This window comes from Myotis davidii, unplaced genomic scaffold (assembly GCF_000327345.1).
Source record: "Myotis davidii unplaced genomic scaffold, ASM32734v1 scaffold205, whole genome shotgun sequence".
In the NCBI taxonomy this organism is placed as follows: Eukaryota; Metazoa; Chordata; class Mammalia; order Chiroptera; family Vespertilionidae; genus Myotis; species Myotis davidii.
The window spans coordinates 2,416,886-2,437,212 of NW_006297573.1; positions in this window are offsets into that span (position 1 = coordinate 2,416,886).

The following is a 20,327-nucleotide window of genomic DNA, read 5'->3' on the forward strand; positions in this document are numbered from 1 at the left end:
GCGGGGAGCTTAGACCCTCTTACTGGGCTTTTAACGATTTCTGCAGAGAGAGCCAAGGGTGGACTCCTCAGAAAACACTAAAGATAGAGATATCGAGAACTCTATTAGTCTTTGCCTCTTGAGTCAGAAAACTTTTTCTTATAGGGCTAGAGAGCTTGAGGCTTGCTGGTCAGATAGTCTCTATCATCACGACTCAATTCTTTAAAAGTAGCGGAGATGATAGATTAAATGAATGGATGTGCCTGCGTTCCCATAGAACTTTGTTTACAAAAAAAGAGAGAGCTGGCCTGTGATTTCTGCTCTAGAGCCTTGGGTAGATAACATAACCAAATGGTCATAGTCTGGGCCTGTAGCAATTGGATGGCCCCAAATTATGAGGACAGCCCCAACTTAATGATCATTTCCAGAGTAAGTGTTCAGATTTCTGTTTCTGAAGACATGGTCATCATTTCTATGTTGTTGGGTGTACCTGTGAGATTTTGTTACGGCAGGCCGAGGAGACTAATACAGACGGTGATATGTGCCCTGGAGAGAAATGAAGCTGGGTAGTGCTGAGAAAGGGTTTGCAACTTTAAACTGAGTGGTCACTGTAGGTCCCATGGAGGTGGCGGCTGGTAAAGCTCACAGGAGGTGAAGGAGGGAGGCAGGCAAATATGAAGCAGAGTTGCAGGCAGGGAGAACAGCTGGTACCCTGGGAGCATGCTGTTCAAGGCACAGCAAGGACACCATGACGTTTGGAACAAAATGTACGTGGAGGGTGAGGAGGAGAACATGCAGGGACTGTCAATCCTAGCAAGAATTTTTGCTTTCACTCAATAAAACAGTCATTGCAAGGTTTTGAACTGAGCAGTGCCATGATCTAACTGATGTTTTAGTGTGTTTCTCTGGCTACTGGGTGGAGAAAAGATGAGTGGTTTGGCGTAGTGGATAGAGCATCAGCCTGCGGACTAAAGGGTCCTGGGTTCGATTCCGATCAAGGGCACATGCCCGGGTTGAGGGCTTGATCCCCAGTAGGGGGCGTGCAGGAGGCAGCGGATCAATGATTCTCTCTCATCATTGATGTTTCTATCTCTCTCTCCCTCTCCCTTCCTTTCTGAAATCAATAAAAATAAACGAAATAAAAAAGATGAGTAGGAAAGGCAAGATTGGATGCAGGAAGGCCAGTTAAGAGAAGGTGCTGGCGTGTTTGGGAGGTTGGTGGTTACTGGTGAAGGTAAGGAGAAGCCAACTTCTTACTTTCATTGTCTGAAGCAAAATGCTGGTGCATCAGTCCCTTCATCAGCAGAGCTCAACCAAAACCCTTTTTGTTTGTAGTGAGTGAAGTGAAAAGAGTGCTAGACTTGAAGCCGGGAGACTAGGTCCTGGTCTGGACTCTACCAGGTTAGCGGGCAGAAAGGGGGCAAAACAGTTACCCTCTGGGTTTCAGACCTCGTCCTCTCTAAATCTAAAATTACAATCTCATTACACTGCCAGGGGAAGTGGATTTAGGAAAATGAACAGTTAGATTATTGTTCACTTTAAGCTTGATGTTGTTTGCAAGAGAAAAAAAAATCAGGAAATTACCGAGCTGAGCCTTCAGAAAAATTAAAAAAAAAAATACACACACACACACACAACAATTACAGGCAAGCTATCATTGAGAGAGAAAAAAGAGACATGTTTAATCTTTAGGCAGCCTGGGGTCTAAGAAGACTGAAGGATGTGCATCAATTAATTTACCCAGTGCAGAAGGGCAAAACAGAACTCAAATCCAACTCAGACAAGATCCTATTCCTTAGGGAGTGCCTTTATAGTTTTAGAGGCAGTCCAGTCACTCTCTCTCCATGTACCCACATGTCGAGTCCAATGTGCTATGACAAGGCATTGCCCTTAAATAAAAGGATTAAGGAGTATTGTTTGCCGTCTACACCTGGAAACCTATGGGAGGAGGTTAGTAGGAGCCAAATAAGGCCTCCTTCAACATTCTTGTAAGACAGGTTGGGACTTGGTGACAACTGCTTCCAGCCCCATCAGGCAGTTTGTCCAAGAAAAAAGCACGTACTAACAAACATCACTGTTAGTAACAGAGTCACAATTTTTAACTCTTGGGGACAGTGCAAGGGGTTAGCAGTTTTGGACAGCCCGTTGCCTACCAGGTGCCCACATACGTTAGCTCGTTTATTTGTTCCTCACATGACCTTGGGAGATAAATATCATTATGCCCGTTTTTGAGAGAAAGGAACTAAGCCTGACTTGCCTAAGGACACATGGCTAGTATGCGCAGAGCTGGGATTTCAGCCCACGGTGCAGCCAGACAAATGCGGTTTGTCTCAGGGCTGGGCTCTGGTGGTTACATCTACTGTTCACTGAACCCAGAATCAAACGTCAGTCCATCACATTATTCAGGTTCTGATTGTTTTCAGTCTAAGAACTAATCTCATCTGTGTGCTGGGGAATTTCAGAGCACCAAACATTTCAGAAATGACGCCAGGCTGGATGGATCTGCAAAATAGGTGACAAGACCGTAGAGAGGGGTTAGAAGGTGGTAGTGGCCTCTGTAGTCTGGCTCGTCCATATTCAAATCTTGAGTCCACAGCTTAGTATGCAGGGGACCTAACCTCTCTGAGCCTCAGTTTCTTCATGTGTAAAGCAGGAACAAAAAGTGTGTCTACCTTATTAACTTCTGTGTATGTTAAATATAGAAACTCATATGAACCACTAAGAACAGTTCCTAGCACACAGTAAATGCTCAGTAAATGTTATGTAGTATTATTGTTTGCCTAGAAAAGAAATCTTTGAGGTTGTTGATGGGTGGGTTTAATGTCAGAGTTCTGGGATAGACATGAAACACATGCAAACTTATTATCTATATACACATATATATTTTTTTTTTCAGAGAAAAAGGGAAAAGGAGAGAGAGATAGAAACATCAATGATGAGAGAAAATCATTGATTGGTTGCCTCTTGCATGCCTCCCAATGGAGACAGAGCCCACAATCCGGACATGTGCCCTGACCAAGAATTGAACCATGACCTCCTGGTTCATAGGTAAATGTTCCACCACTGAGACATACTGGCCAGTCTGGATTTCTTTATTTCTCTTTTGGGGGGCAAACATCTCATGCTTTTTAAATGTTTATACCAATTCAGGGGGGAGAGCCACAGGCAACTAATCAAATATCGACAACTAATTAAATATTGGAATTCATAGGCCAACAAGTTTTTTTTTAAATCTCTGGTCTAGGTTAGCTCCCTGGTTTGAAATTTTGAGATTACTCGGAAAAGAATAAAAGTTAGAGGAATGGAAATATCCTCAAGGGGAAAAAATTCTTTTAGGAATGTTTTGTGATTTGGAGCCAAGAGCCTATTATCCAGGCTTATAGGTTTAGACAGTCCCAGAAAACTGCCTACAGAGAAAGGTTTTCCTTTCAATTAATTCATCAGTGCAAAACCACTGGAAACCACATGGTAAAGGATGACCTCGAGCTTGAAGAAGATAGCTGGTCTCCCATAGTTCCCAACTCTGAAAGCAGAATGGATTTTGGAGCAACTGACCTAGGGCTGCCTATGGAGGCCTGTTGCCATTTAAAATTAGATCATCCAAAGTGGAACACTGCTGACTTTCATTTTATAAGGGGTAAATATTGTTCTTTGTGTCTATATTAGAATAGACTAGGTTATCTGCAGTGACAAATGAATGGGTAATGCTGAAGCATGTTCTACATTGTCTCCCAGAATTCTCCAAAGATAGTGAGTGCCAGTTGCCCACAGTAGTGACTGGCTTCATCATGTACTCTTTCTTAGCATCCTTCCTTTCCCTGTCTCATTTTCCCATGCCTCTAACAGCACTTCCTCAGATTACCTCCCACAAATGACTTGCACACAAATCTTTGTCTCTAGATCTGCTTATAAGGAACCCAAATGAAGATAGCTATCTTCCATTTATCTCCATGGGATCATCTTATGTTTGTCACATTATCCGTGAATATCTAGAAGTGTACCTATGCTGCACTAAATGGTTTTATGTGCAAAAATATTTTCAGGAATATGACTAAGTTGACCCAACCATTTTCTATATATTCCGACTGCCTTATCCATAGGTGGCTGCTGATGTGCAATGATTCCTTTTGTTGGGCATTAAATTAATTTCAAAGTAGAAAGAGGCATGAAAAGGTGTTGTCACACTTCATATACACAGAAATTAGGACTACTAAAGACTTAATTTCTCTATAACTTTTTTGTAGTGGGTAAGATGCTTGTATAAATTATGATTAAAACTGCCTTACTCTTAAAAGAATAATAATAACAATAAGGGAATGGAGGGAGAATTTATTGATTTACATAACTAGGAAGCCCAGGAGTAGATTTTACCTTATTTAAGCATGACCAAATTCAAGAGTTTAATTATTTTTGCCAGACTCTTCTCTCTTTCCAAATAACTTAGATTGCTACATTGATGGCCCCCAATGAACCAAGGCTCCAGTACCTATGGCCTTGTAGAGACCCTGGTCTTGACCAGGAGAATTGCTTTGACCAATGGAATATCAGCAAGCAGAGGATTGAGAAAACACTGGGACTTGTCCTCTTGGTATTCTACCATCACCCTGGGAAGAAACCTAATCTAGTCGCTGAAGAAGAAAGACCTCCTTAAAGTGAGGTGCTCAGCAGTCCTACCTGACTGACCAAAAACAGAGTAGGGACCTTGTCTTAAACTTTCCTATCAATCCTAGACCACCTAGAGAGACGTGGGATAGATGTTCAATAAATACCTGCTGACAAATTGATTGATTGAACTTAGAAGGAAATCTCTTTAAAAACCCGGCATAATCCAGAACTACTCCATAATGGGGAGATGAAGAAGGAAGGTTCATTGTTTAGAATAGATGTGTGTCGGGCCACATGGTTCTCAATGTTCATCACTATCAAGTGAACTTTCTTTGCATTATCCTTCTTAAAGCTTCAGATTGCTAAAATGAACATTTGGTGTTAATCAAATAAGCAACTTTATAAGTAACTATATCCAAATTTAACCATTTACAGATAAATGAGTATTCAGACTGGAGAAACCTCAAAATGGGGTAGAATGAGCACTTGAAGAGGGTGCTTATGCTAAGTGAATAATAAGTTGATAGATGTCATAGAAACATGGAGTCTGTATCTCCCTCTTTTACTCCACAAATAGTCAAGCACCTACAATGTGCTAGCCACTTTTAGTCCTGGAAAAGAGAGCAGTCATATCGTAGCTCACCAACAAATGAAAAAACCAAGACTGAGAGAGAGATGTGACCTACCCAAGGCATCACCCCAGGACTAGAACTCTGTTCTCTTCTTTCCTGGGCTAGTGTGTTATCTTAGGATCCCTAAACACCAGACCAGCTTTGTCTCTAGTTGTGTGATCTTAATTCAGTCATTCATCCTCCCTAGCCTCATTGTCTGTATAATGATGGGAATGGGCCAGATGAGGCCTAATACCCTTTCTAGGTTCAATCTCTATATAACCCTACCTATTTTCTGAAGTAAAATTACTATAAATGTGTTTGGAAGTTTAAGCTTTTAAGTGGGATAGATGCCAGACCCGGAGGAGTAGCCTTTGTATATGTGTAGTCCCAATTTAACCCACAATAATAAAAAGGAATTTTTCTGTAGGCTGGATTAGATGGCCTTGAGGTGAAGAAGGGGGCTTTTAGCATGAAATCCCCTAGTTGAGAATCTCTCTCATTACAACCTAACTTGAAAAATAGTCCATTCTGAGTGTGCGGAAGGAAGAAAGGGCACATTTTTAGTATGATGATAAAAAAAATTACATAACATAAAATTACCATTTTAAACATTTTTAATGTACAGTTCTGTAGTGTTAGATATATTCACATTATTGTGAAACAGATCTCTAAAATATTTTCATCTAGCAAATCTGAAACTCTATACCCATTAAACAATAATTCTCCTTTGCCCATTGCCCCTATGTGGTAACCACCATTCTACCTTCTGTTTCTATGAATGTGACTACTTTAGATACCGCATACAAGTGGAATAATGTAGTATTTGTCTTTTTGTGACTGATTTGTTTCACTTAGCATAATGTTCTAAAGGTTCCTCTATGTTGTAGCATATGATAGGATTTCCTTTTTTTAGGTCGAATAATATTCCATTGTATGCATATACTGTATTTTCTTTAGCCATTCATCTGTTGATGGACATTTAATTAATTATACCTGTTGACTATTGTGAATGGTACTTCTATGGACATGAGTGTACAAATATCAATTTATGAACCTGCTTTTAATTATTTTGGGTATATACTCTTCAGAAGCAGGATTGCTGGATTCATATGGTAATTCTTTCTTTATTTGTTAAGGAACTGTCATGTTGTTTTATATATCATTTGCACCATTTTACAATCCTACCCACAGTTCACAAGAGTTCCAATTTCTCTACACTCTTTAAACAGTAGTCATTCTAATGGGCATGAGGTAATATCGCATTGTGGTTTTAATTTGAATTTGTCTGATTAGTGATTGAGCATCTTTTTGTTTCTTAATACTCTCCCAAGGATATTTTTTCCATTGATTTCTTAGAAGGAAGGTGGAGAAACATCCACGTGAGAGAGATGCATTAATTGGTTGCCTCCTGAGCTCCGACTGGGGCCAGGAGCAAACCTGCAACCCAGGTATATGCCCTCAACTGGGAATCAAACCCAAGACCCCTCCTTGCAGCCAGAACAGTGATTGAACATCTCTTCATATGCTTATTGGCCATTTGTATATCATCTTTGGAAAAATATCTATTCAAGTCCTTTTCCCATTTTTTTAGCAGGGTTAATTGATATTTTTATTGTTGTTGAATTATAGGAACTCTTTATGTATTCTGGACATTAACCCCTTATCAGATATATGACCTGTGAATATTTTCTCCCATTCTGCAGATTGCCTTTTTTACTCTGTTGATTGTGTCCTTTGTTGCACAAAACTTTTTAAGTTTGATGTAGTATCATTTGTTTGATTTTTCTTTTGTTACCTGTGCTTTTGGTGTCATATCTAAGAAATCATTGCCAACCCCAATATTGTTAAGCTTTCCCCTAGGTTTTCTTTTAGGAGTTTTATAGTTTGGGGTCTTATGTCTAGTCTTTAATCCATTGTAAGTTCGTTTTTGTCTATGATAGACGATAACAGTGTGTCCCTGTCTTGGGTTCCATTACAAATCTTCCTCACATTCACTGACAATGAACAGTGTCATGACAAAATTCCTTATTCCTAGTCTCTAGCTTTCTTCTTTGGCCACGGCAGGAGTTAAAGGGGTGGCGAGGAGAAAGCTAAGCTTTCTTCATTACATGTGTATCTAGCGAGAGGAAACCTTGTAGTAGCTGGGTGGATTGGGTGGGGCGAGCTGTACTAGAAAGCTTTCCCAAGACTTTGCTCATATAATTCCACTTATATCATGTTCTTATAACCTCTCTAAAAGTCCAAATTCCTCACTGACATTTCTCAGTTTGGCTCTGTGCTGGTTATTTACCTGTCATCATTCAGCCCACACCTGGTTTTTCTCCATTCTGCTCTGCAATTCTGCACTGAGGGTCTGCAGACTACTTTCCTCAGGAGTCCTTGACAGCTGGCTTCCTGTTATCTCTGAAAGTAGGAGTCTCCAGCAGGATAGAAAGGAAGAAGATGAAGTCATTCTTCCTCCTCCCTCTCTGCTACTTGCACTCTATCTGGAGTAGCTGCTCCCTCTGGCAATCTCTACCTTCTCCATGGTAGCAGCATCAGCCATGGTCCATGTCTCTCCCTTGCCTGCTGGTGACTTTCTGGCAACCTTTGACATTCTGTGGCTTGAAGAAGCATCACCTCCTGATCTCTGTATTCACCTTCACCTGGTGTGCTGTCTCTGTGTCCCAATGTCCCCCTTTTATAAGAACACCAGTCATACTGGAGTCAGGTCCACCCTAATGACCTCATTTAACTTGATGAGCCCTGTAAAGGACCTAACACTAAAACAGGTCACATTTCCAAGTATTGGATAGTAGCACTTCAACATGTGAATTGGGAGAGGGGACACAATTCAAGCCATAATTCCATGTATATAAAACCTTTGGAAAATGGAAATAGAGGTGATCTGAAATTGACTGAAGAATTTGCCAAGAGACTAAGTTAAAACTGGCAGAACTGAGTTACTTTTAGTATCTAACAGGCTTTAACCTGGGTCCCATGAGCCACACCTTCTGGTATTCATGCCTTTGTGTAATGTCCACCACTTGAGTGTAGGTGGGATCTTTTTGCCTTGCTTGTAACTCATAGAATACAGCAAAGGCAGTGGGATATCACTCTCACAATTATGTTATCTATAATAATAAAAGGGTAATATGCTAATTAGACCAGACATCTTCTGGACATCTTTCCTGATGAAGCTGGGGCTGGAGGGAAGCCAGCCGGGGTCCCAGGTGCCTGCCGGCAGCCAGAGGAAGGAGGCCCAGGTCCTGGATGCCAGAGGGAAGCCCATGCTGGCAGCCGGGGGAAGGAAGGCCCACTCTTGCACAAATTTTCGTGCATCGGGCCTCTAGTTTATACTATAAGACACTGTCTCGCTGGTAGACTCACTATTTCTCCTTTGCTGGCTGAAGAAGTAATCTGCCATGTTATACGAAAGCTTATGGAGAGGGTCACGTGGCAAGAAATTGTGGGTGAGTTCTCTGAGCTGAGCATGACAGCTGGCAACAAGCTGGTGTTCTCAGACTTAACAACCAGAAGGAAGGGAATCCTGCCAACAACCAGAGTAAGCTAGGAAGTGGATCCATCACCAATTGAGCCTCCAGATGAGAACCAAACCCTGGCCAGGATCTTGGCTGCAGCCTGGCTGAGGACTTAGCTAAACTGTGCCCAGACTTCTGACCCACAGAGACTATGAGATATAATGGTGTAGTGTTGTAAGCTGCTAAATTTGTGGTAATTGTTTACATTGTAATAAAAAACATACACCTTGAATTGGTAATATTGAGAGTTTTATCATTAGATGAAAGCATTTGTGGGACAGGAGGTAGGGAAGACTGAGGACCTAGTTACTTTCAGTCTTAGAAAATAATGAGAGTTTGCTCCTGTAAATACTTAATGACAATCATATTTGCTTTCAGGCATTTGATAGTTTTTTGCTCCTGGGTTTAATTACTCAAAAAAAGTATCCAAGTTCTATGGCCTGGTAGTTGGTAATTTTGCTCTGATGGGAGTTTTAATCATGAGTGCTTTGAAGATGATGTAAGACCAAAATGGCTTATTGGTGAGTAAGCATAGCGAAATGGTGGCTCCCACATTTCTCTTTAGGAGGAACTTAGGGGCTGCAATCTATTAGAGGGCTTGCCTGGCCAATATTACATTCACTTTGATCCAGAAAAAAAGCAACATTTCCTAAAGATACATTTATTCACTCTTTATATGAGAATCAGAGAATGCCAATTGTTCATGCAAAAAAAATCCCACTATAGTTTTTGTTACTAACTCATGTTTTGGAAGGGGGCTTTTGGGAAGGAAGGGGGAGAGTTTATTTCTTACTGCTATTACTGCCTGCAGACCACCCAGAATCTAGAGTTCAATGTGGCTTTGTTGTTCTCTTCTCATTATCAAGTATACAGTAACTCCAGTAATGTAACAAAATGTTCTTTGTGAGTAGAAAGCCAACTGATAGTACCAGTGATGGCAATAAAGAGAAACTAAAGAAATCTAAGTAGAGGTATTTGCATTTTAAAAAACAGCAACTGTTTTAGGATATGTCCCTTGTGAAGGTCAAGAATCTACCCTAAAATGTGCTGATTATAGAAAATTTGGCAAAGAAATACACTAAAGGGAAGAGGTACACCCATAATCCTATCATCCCCAAATAACACAATTACAGTTTTGCAAATGTATTTCCAGTCTTTTTTGTATGTGTTTCAAATATAATTGAGATAATAGCATTCTACTCTTTCTTCTAACATACCAAAGATATGTTCCCATATCAATAAAAACACTTCCAACAAATATGTTTTTAAAAATTACATTAAAGTAACATAATTTGTAACATAATATACTTAATATCTCCTAATTAGCTACTTTTCCCCAGTTTGATTACTATTATAAATTACACTGTAATGAACAATTTATAAATAAACTAGAGACCTGATGCACAAAATTAGTGCAAGGGGCTCGGCCCTCCCAGCCCCGGCTTTCCCGGAATGTTGTCCAGAAGGTCGTTTGGAAGGTCGTTCAGCAGTCAGGTCTAATTAGCATATTACATTTTTATTATTATAGATTTTTAAACTAAAATTTCAGTCTTAAGGATATACAAATATATGGACATATGGATACATACATGTAGATAGGTATGTATTTATATGTGTATATATGTGTGTATATATATATACAGGGCAGGCAAAATAGGTTTATAGTTGTATGGAAAATAACAAAATAATAATATAAGAATAAACTCTGTTTCATGACTCTAAAACTGTAAACCTACCTTTGCCCCACCCATATCTATAAAACTAGAAGTGGAACTACTGAATCAAAAGGTTGCAAACCCTTTTAAAATTTGTTCATTCGTGTTACCAAATGCTTTCCAGAAAGGCTGGTCTAATTTGTACCCTTACCAGCCTTGTCAGACACTCGCCTTCTCACCTCAGCTTTGCCAGCCAGCATTGTACATTATCATATTTAATAATGTGACCTTAGTGATTATATGAGAGAAGGATCTAATTCACTTTGATCCACATCCCCTTTGTAATGTCTTAAGAACTATTTGTTGAATCAGCTTTCCCTTCACCACGGAATTACTTTACCTACACTGTTAAATGGATATGCATGCTGGAGTCTTCTTCTGGACTCTCTGTTCCACCCATCACATTGTGGCACCTATAGCACACATCCTGATTTACTACGACTTCATAATATGTTTCAGTATCTGGCAGAGCGCGTCTATGTCATTTAGTCTTTTCTGTGTAGTTCTCAGATAATTTCACCTCCTAAGAATAGTACTTTAGGTTTTAACCTCTGCTATGGCACCCACAATATTTTACCTTTAATTATGGCTGCATATGGATCTCCCTGAAGAAAGGGAAAGCCCCCTGAAGTTGTAAACATTCTTCTTTACTTCATGTCCCCCTTTCTGTACCACAGTTATTTACACATAAAATACAATGAAGCTCTCCCAACTGCAATTGATTGGTTTCTGTCAGAACCACTCCAAACTTGGCCATCTTTTCCTCCTCTTTGAATATCCTGGATCTTGAATATCCTCTCTCTCTCTCCTCTACTTCTCTCTTCTCTCAGTCGCAGTTTAGTCACATCTGGCTATCCCTTAAGCATACCATGTGAAGAAGTGACAATTACGACTGAGGATAATCTGTGTGCCACACTGCCCTGTACACGGCCTCCCTACCCATAGGCACTATTGAAAGACAAACTAATGGATCATTATCATTATACAGGATGGAGGAAGATACAGCTAAATATTAATGAATTTTATCGGTAATTGCCCACATAAGAGACAAAATTATCATTTAAAAGAAGTGTAGCTACTAATTGGGCTCATTACTCCTCCAGGGGTGAAGGTTCCAGTGAGCAAAGGTTATGACATATTGCTCTAAACTAAAACCAACTCTACCAATCATCCATGACTCTTGGTGTCTCTAAAAATAGTACAAACATTAACTAGGGATATTTTCAAACCAAACAAGTGACCTTTTATTTGTTTAAAAAATTCATTTGGTCAAAGCAGCAATTTCTAAATCAAGCTATGCTTTAGAAACACAAGATGGACTCTGTAAGGCCAGGGCTAGCACCAGAATTCGGGGTTTTCCTTTTTTCTTTTTCCTTTTTTAATCCCCTACGTGCTCCTGGCACAGCCTTTTAGGAACTACTAGGCTAAAACATACTGTTAGTGAGACTGAATCACTGTAGTACATATGCTCACTTTTTCAGGACATAGATTGTACAGAATTCTATGCCAGGCCCTTTGGTGTTATGGGGGACCCAGAGAAGTGATTCAAAGTAACCTGATGCTCTTGTAGAAGTGATGACAAAAGTCCAGAAAGAACATCTATGTTGGAATCATTGAGCGTTCCTGTCTTCATAAACTGAACTCTTAAATCTTAGATTGGAAAGGCATGCCCAGGGCATGTGAGCAGAGGAGGGAATTTCAGATTTAGGAATAAACTGAAGGATTCCAGTAAGTACCATCCCTTCTTATTTCCTTCCACCCAGCCAGCTCATGGCAAATTATCTCCCCTACTGCCAGTATAACTGCCTAACATCTCAGACTTAAAAATTAATTCCTTTGAGTCACTCCCTAATCATTCTACTCATTCGACATAATAACTGAGCATCCGTAATTGCTAGACAGGATGCTAATCTCTGACGAGTGGGAGATGAGAGATTTCGTCTCTGCCCTTGGAGAGTTCAAGTCCAGAGTGGGATGCAGCCCTACCCATCTATGCTACAGCATGACCTATGCTACAGCATGACCTATGCTGTGAGAGAAGTTTGGGGCCCAGGAGAGAAGGTTAAGTGAAGAAGCAAAAGTCAATCAGCCCTGCTGTGAAAGTGCTCAAAACTCTGGCCGTGTTGTCAGGAAGTCAACAGGGTTGTCACCACACATAAGAACACCACAATTTGCTCGATTCTGTTGTTACTGTAGTTAGAGGGTCGAAGGTTGAGTGGGCCAGACCCCAGATGAGGGCTCTTTTGTTGTTGTTGTTGTTGTTCCTATTCTCCAAGGCTGCCTGGCTACATCCCCAAGGCCAAAGCCCTCTGACTAGGCAGATGGCTGGGCTAGGCCAATTCTCTCTTGATGAGGGCACCCAGCTGCATGAATCCAGGAGTTGGACTTGAAGAAGGGAGTGGGAATAAGTGCCAGCAGGAAGAAGTCCGTGAGGAGAACTATGGGGGCAGGGGGTTAATAGACACAGGGTCAATTATAGCAGGTCACCAGAGTGGTGGTGTGACAGGAAGGGTGAGATCACCAGGTCATCACAGAACCGCTGAACATTACAAAGGAAGGGATAGATGTCTGTCTGGTGCCAGCCTGTCCCAAATTGTTCTGAATTCTTCTTTTTTTAAAATCCTCACCCAAGGATATTTTTCTATTGATTTTTTAGAGAGAGTGGAAGAGAAAGGGAAAGACAGAGAGAAACATGAATGTGAGAGAAACACGTCAATTGGTTGCTTCCTGCATGTGCCCTGATCAGGGCCTGGGCCAGGGAGGAGCCTGCAATGGAAGTACATGCACTTGACGGGAATCAAACCTTTGATTCACAGGCCAATGCTCTGTCCACTGAGCCAAACTGACGCGGGCTGAATTCTTCTTTATTAGCCATTTTGTAGGTTTCCAGCCTCCTAAAGATATGCAAAAATTGGGCGCTCATGGAATCCATTGTCTTCTCTGGGAAGGTACCCATATACCATCTGCTGGAATACAATACTAAAGCAGCCATCTCAGACCATGCTGTTTCTCTTGGGCATCCTTATCTGCATAAACATTCCGAGCTGCCTTTTTATCTAACCCAGATGGTCTATAATAATTTCCTATGATTAGTCCTGTGTTCCTTTTATCTTTTCTTTCGATCCAAATACATTTTGTCCCACTGCCAACTTATTTATTATGTGACATTCTTTCTCCCTTCAGACACAATATCCTCCTTGACCCATGCTGGCATAATTCCCTTCGCCTGTTGTGTCTATCTCTTATATAAACTTTCCATCTCCAAATTATTCCGAGTCTGTTTCTGGTTTTAGCCTCTCCTTGGTAATCCTTGTTACATAATGTGTCTATTATATCTCTTGGTATTTGTTTTCTTTCGGTTCACTTCTTACCATGCATATGAAAGTCATTTGTAAGGGGAGCTGTTTAGAATTTGCTTTTATTTTTTTCTTTGGTTTCTTTTAGGGTTCTGCCTCCATTCTTTGAGTTCTTTTCATCTCTGACCCTCCTCCCTTCCTCAAGCCCCCTCGATTTCCCCATAACATGCTAGTTTATACCTTCCTCCCAGATGCATGCAATTTTTACCATTGTGGCTTTGTGTATTGCCGTGTGGTTTTGCAGAAAGGGTTGGCTGTCTTTCATGTAACTTTCCAGTCTCCACCATTCATTTGTTGAGCAGGAACTCCGTTCAAAATCAGTTTTATCCCAATCATTAGCATATGCCTACAGCCTGAAGGAAGTCTGATAGAGGCTAAAAAAATGTCATAAACTCACTCTATGTTTTCATGAGACTTTGGCTGTCTATAAAAAGTCCAGAACAACCAGTTAAAATGAAAATATTTTAACTCACAGCCTATTAGGTCTGTAGGGAGTCGAATAGTTTTGAACTATTTTTTCCTCATTAAATTCTTAACTCTATCTCCTCACTTCCTCACCTAAATGTCCTTGGTGGTGGTAGTGGTGCTTTGTGGGTGGAAATATGTGAGAGTTCCCATCACCTACACGTTCCCTTCACATTTACGGAAGAGCTATCAAATAAGATGTCACAGATACGCCTGTACTTCCTGTACCAGCTAATGCAGCCAACAGGGCTGAGGGGTCCTGGAAAAGGGGCAAGATAAAGCAATGAGCATGTATGACTAGAGGTCTAGCGGTAGCTCTTCAATTTCTTCAGGAAATGTAAATTTCTGTAGGGAGGGACTCTGTCTTTAGTCATCTTTATTACTCAGCCTACATGGGCCTCAGATTCCTCATTTGCAAATTGGGACAATATTGCCTCGCTGGTATGGCTCAGCAGTTGAGCGTCGACCTATATGACCAGGAGGTCACAGTTCGATTCCCAGTCAGAGCACATGCCCGGGTTGCAGGCTCAATCCCCAGTAAAGGGCATGAAGGAGACAGCCGATCAATGATTCTCTCATTATTGATGTTTCTGCCTCTCCTTACCTCTCTGAAATCAATAAAAATATATTTTAAAAAAGAAAATTGGGACAATATTAACACAGTGCCTACTCAATGGGATGCTTGTGAGGATTATTGAAAGGCTGTCTAGGAAGAAACATTCTATTAATGATGATCAAAATAACAAGATGTGACTAGGGAGAGTCACCTGGGTATCATTCAGTAAGTTTTTGTGCCAGGGAGCTCGAGAGTAATTCAATAACCTTAAAAAGAAAGTAAATTTTTTCTACCGGAGGCATTTAGTGTCTAGGACAGCCGTGGGCAAACTACGGCCCGCGGGCCGGATCCAGCCCATTTGAAATGAATAAAACTAAAAAAAAAAAAAAAGACCGTACCCTTTTATGTAATGATGTTTACTTTGAATTTATATTAGTTCACACAAAGACTCCATCCATGCTTTTGTTCCAGCCCTCCGGTCCAGTTTAAGAACCCATTGTGGCCCTCGAGTCAAAAAGTTTTCCCACCCCTGGTCTAAGAGAATATAGATGCACATAAATTAATACATATCACTGTTTACTAGTAAAGTACCTGGGGGGGAATGCTCTTCGTGCTGAGTAATGTGGCTTCCAGTTTATAGGGATCAGAAAGCACGAGAGGGGACTCTGGTTTGAATCTTCCACTGTTTAAACCCAGGATACAAATTTAGTCAACAACGTTTCCAAAAGTCTTGCTATTAAAATCCTTGAGTTTCCGAAACCGGTTTGGCTCAGTGGATGGAGCATCGGCCTGCGGACTGAAGGGTCCCCGGGTTGATTCCGGTCAAGGGCATGTACCTGGGTTACGGGCACATCCCCAGTAGGAGATGTGCAGGAGGCAGCTGATCGATGTTTCTCTCTCATTGATGTTTCTAACTCTCTATCTCTCTCCCTTCCTCTCTGTAAAAATCAATAAAATATATTAAAAAAAAATCCTTGAGCCAGTTGCATTTTCACCTTATTAAGAAACATGACATTGGGAGGGACAGAAATCTTTTGGTTTATATTATTTTGATTAGAGTCACAGATTCTGGAGTCCTATTGCTCTGATGAAAATAACAGCAAAAATGTCTACGGCTCTGTGACCTTGAGCAGGTGACCTAACTTTCCCGAGTCTCAGCTTTCTCAGTGATAAAATAAGGAAAATAACTGTACCTTCCAAATAGAGCAGTTGTGAAGATTTGTTTTTAATGCATGAAAAAACCTTATCACTATGCTTGGCACATAGTAAGTAAACACTCAGTATAAGCTTATTATTGTTATTTCAGGATGTGAGAACATTTCATTTACCCAAAGCCTCAAAAATATACACTGAAAAGAATGAAGTCAAGATGCACTCAGTTGTTGTCAACTCTTTGGCTTCTCCCACCACAGCCTAGGCCAGGGCAGTGATGGCGAACCTATGACACGCGTGTCAGAGATGCAAACTCATTTTTTTGGTTGATTTTTCTTTGTTAAATGGCATTTAAATATATAAAATAAATATCAAAATATAAATCTTTGTTTTACTATGGTTACAAAGATCAAAAAATTTCTATATGTGACACGGCACCAGAGTTAAGTTAGGGTTTTTCAGAATGCTGACACGCCGAGCTCAAAAGGTTCGCCATCACTGCCCTAGGGTCTCTGTATTTATTCCTGGTCTTCACCTTCTTCTATTGTCATTTTATCACCTCTAGTAATCTTTTATTGGTATGTAAATTATTCATGAAAAAGAGAGTCCTTATCACTTTAGACAGACAGACATTTTGGTTGTGGATAAAAGACCATTGATTCAGGTAGACAATTTGACATATTTATAATTAACTTTCACATGTTCTCTTACCTTTCCAATGGTAAACTCGTTGAAGCAGGGTCCATGTCTTATTTATATGTGCAGACCCCGAACCCTATCAACTTCTAATTATTACCTATGTCTTCAAAATATGCTAGAAAAAAAAGAAACTCAGTAGTATTAGTGATCATATATTACACATTGTTTTTAGCATTTTTTACATGTATTTCTCTTTTATTTCTCACTACAGCCCATTCAGTAGAGGACACTAACCCTCAAAAAAGATAAGTAACTTGTCCCAGATCATATTACCTATAACTGCCTAGCAGGAACATAACCCCAGGGTGACCAACGCCAAATCTTCATTATCAGAAGAAACGATGGGGGTGGGGAATTCACACACTTACCTATTCAGACAGTTTAATTTGGTTAAAACTCCATTTCTACTAGAACACGCATGCGTTTTATGAGAAATATATTTTAATGGCTCAATTATCTCTAGCATAGGCGAGCCTGTAAGTTGACAAAATTTTAACTATTTCTTTACCAATTCCATCTATGCATTTCTTTTTCTTTTTCTTTTTTTCAAATAATGGGTTCTGACTGGTTTTCCAGAACAAGAGGTGAGCTCCGTTTCAGCCTAGAGTTTGACTGGCAGTACATTAGAGTGTGTTTAACCCAACCCATAACCCATTTAATTGGAGAAGAATCCAAGTTATCTTTTATGTGACATCCCTCTCGCTTCAAACACCGTGTCTGTTTTGATCCAGCCTGGCTTCACGTTGGGGTTGGGTTTGGAAACTCTCACAAACACTTTTTACAAGCTTGTTATAAACCACGACTCTAAGAAAATCAGCCGAGTAAATTAATGTCTCAACACAAGAAAATATTCCACGATTATTAGAATATGTGAAAACAAAGACCCCCAAGAGCTATGGGAAAGAGAGTAAGGGAAACAAAGCATAGTGAATGCATTGAAGGTTGATTTACATCTGAAATGATTAATGTGTATATCTTGTGAACTTTGATTACCTTTTTTGCCAGACATTTTATGATTTTATGAAATTATATAAAACATTTCTCAACATCTGAAGTCATTCAGACATTGAGGCTAAAGGGTTACACATCAGCTGAGTAATGAGACAATCAATAAAAAAAATAACTTGTCAATGAAAGTCCTTATCATTTTACATTAAATGTCAGGAAAATCAGTGGAGAGGCTTTTTACCTCTGGTAAAAGTAAAAACACGGTCAATTTTATCTTACTTTAGAGCTTTACCTTGATCTGACTAGTCAGCATTTGAGTTGTTTTGTTTAGTACCTCGGACATTAAATTTTCTGTATTCTTCAAGTGTCTTAGCAGCACAGTACCTTTATAAATAAGTATTTTCTAAATAAGTGAGTTGAAACAGAGCTTTCCTTCAGTTAGAACTGGTTTTCTTCTTGAAGAGAGGTATTATATTTCTGATTTAATATTTTCCTTCCCAAAGCAGGGGCTTACATTATTCTATTTTTACTATCTTAACATGACCTGGGGACATAATGGGTTAGGCAAGTCCATCAGGATTTTATCTTTCAGGGACTCTGCTAACTTTGAGGAATTGAACCAAAGGACACTGAAATGAGATACATCTCTGGCAGCATAAAGGGGACCTGGTATGGAATTATTAATTAGATTCCAGAAATAAAATAACTTAGCTTCCACAGACAGACTATAAGCAGTGTCCATTAAAATCTACTACTCTGGCTCTCCTCAGTCTTGAGCCTCAGTAAAGTGGATGGAATGCAACACCTACTCTTGAAACTATAGCTCAAAATAAAAGCAAACGGACACCAGAGAAGATGGAAAGGGTGACACACAACAGGTGAAAAGAAAGGGCATAATAAATGAAAGGGCCTGATGTCAGCAAGAAAGGATAAAAGAAAGAAGTAAAGTCTATCAAGCAAAAGAGGAAATATATTCATGAAAGAATATAATACAAACAACATAAACATAGGTCCTATACATGCTTTATACTAGTAAAGAATTTAATAAAGCTATGAATTCAACAAAGAGAGAGGAGCTTGATGGCAATATAAGAAAATAAGAAAAAGTGAATGGAAAAAACTCAAAGCTAAGTGAACAGAGTAAGAAACCAAATCATGGAAGTGGAGATCCAACAATAGAAATCATAAAAATAAAATTAATATACTATTAAAAGGCCTTAGATAATCAACATGAATACAAAAGAAACACAAAGAGATTAAGGTAACTAAAAGATAATAGATAGGGAAAATAATGAAGAACCAACAAAATAACAATTGGGATCACAATGCTAGAATCAATCAAATAAAGCTTTATAAATATTTGGAGATAATGCAAGAAATGTTTCTAAATTTACAAATTAAATCCCACAAAACTGATATGAGCAAGTTATATAAAAATATTTCTGATGATATTATCAAAATTCTAGAATTCTCTGGAATTCTAGACCAAAAAAAATAGTAAGTCAAGTCCTCGAGTAAGAAAAAAAATCAAGCTATTATCATCCTCATTTACTGTTAAAAACATTGAATGCCAGAAGATAATGGAACAATGTTTCTAATGTTCTGAGGAAAAGAAAACATGTTATACCCAGTCAAATGATGATTCAAAGGTAAAGGCAAGTGACATGACACTCATTCTAAACCATGGAAGTCTTACGGAAATATAGCACACTATTTAACAACCCACCAAATGGAAGGAGTCACAGTAGAGGGAACACCTGTGATCACTGCGTTCATTTACATAGAGAACTATGTTTACACAACCTAAAGGATTATGACTAAAAATTAAGTAAATAAATGTATAATCTGACCAAATTTGAAAAGGCAATATGTGAGGAAGGGGAGGTAGGAAGAATTATAAGAAAGATCATTTCTTCATCCTGTCTAAAACTGTAGTAAATAAATAAATAAATAAATAAATAAATAAATAAATGAATGAATGAATGACTTAGCTGTTAGTGGTTATTTCTTTCTGGCTATCCAAACTATTCATCCATCCATCGATCCATCATCCATTCTCTTACATATATGTGTATAGATATATCTAAATAATGGTATTGATCAAATGTTTACAACTAGTTACTTCTGGATGATGATATTTGTGGTGATTTACAGCTTTCTTCTTTTACTCTTCAGCAGTGCTTGAATTTTTTAAAAAGGGATCATTGTCACCACAGGGGCTTAAAATTGATGAGGTCCTCTTATCAAGAAATGGAATATATCTCCTACTGCTTGTATCTGAGCTGAGCTAGTGGCTGGTATTGACCCACAACAACTCAGCAGAAGGCCTATATTTAGATTGTCATGCTCACCTTCTTGGAACCCTGCAACAATTATACTGTGAAGAGGCTCAGGATGAATGACCCCCAGATGAAATAGACAGTCCCCAAAATCCCAGCTATTCCAATCATCCTAGGCGCCCTAGACGTGTGAGTGAGGCCATGTTAGACCACCTCACCCCAGGTGAATTGCCAGATGCCTACAGTTGCATAAGTGAGCCCAGGCAGGTCTACCACAGACCACTTAGGCTTAACTGGGAGGATATCCTAGTTAATCACAGAACTTATAAACATAATAAACTAGAAGCCCAATGCACAAAAATTTGTGCACTCGGGTGGGGGGGGGGGAGGGGGGTCCCTCAGCCTGGCCTGTGCCCTCTTGCAGTTTGGGAGCCCTCA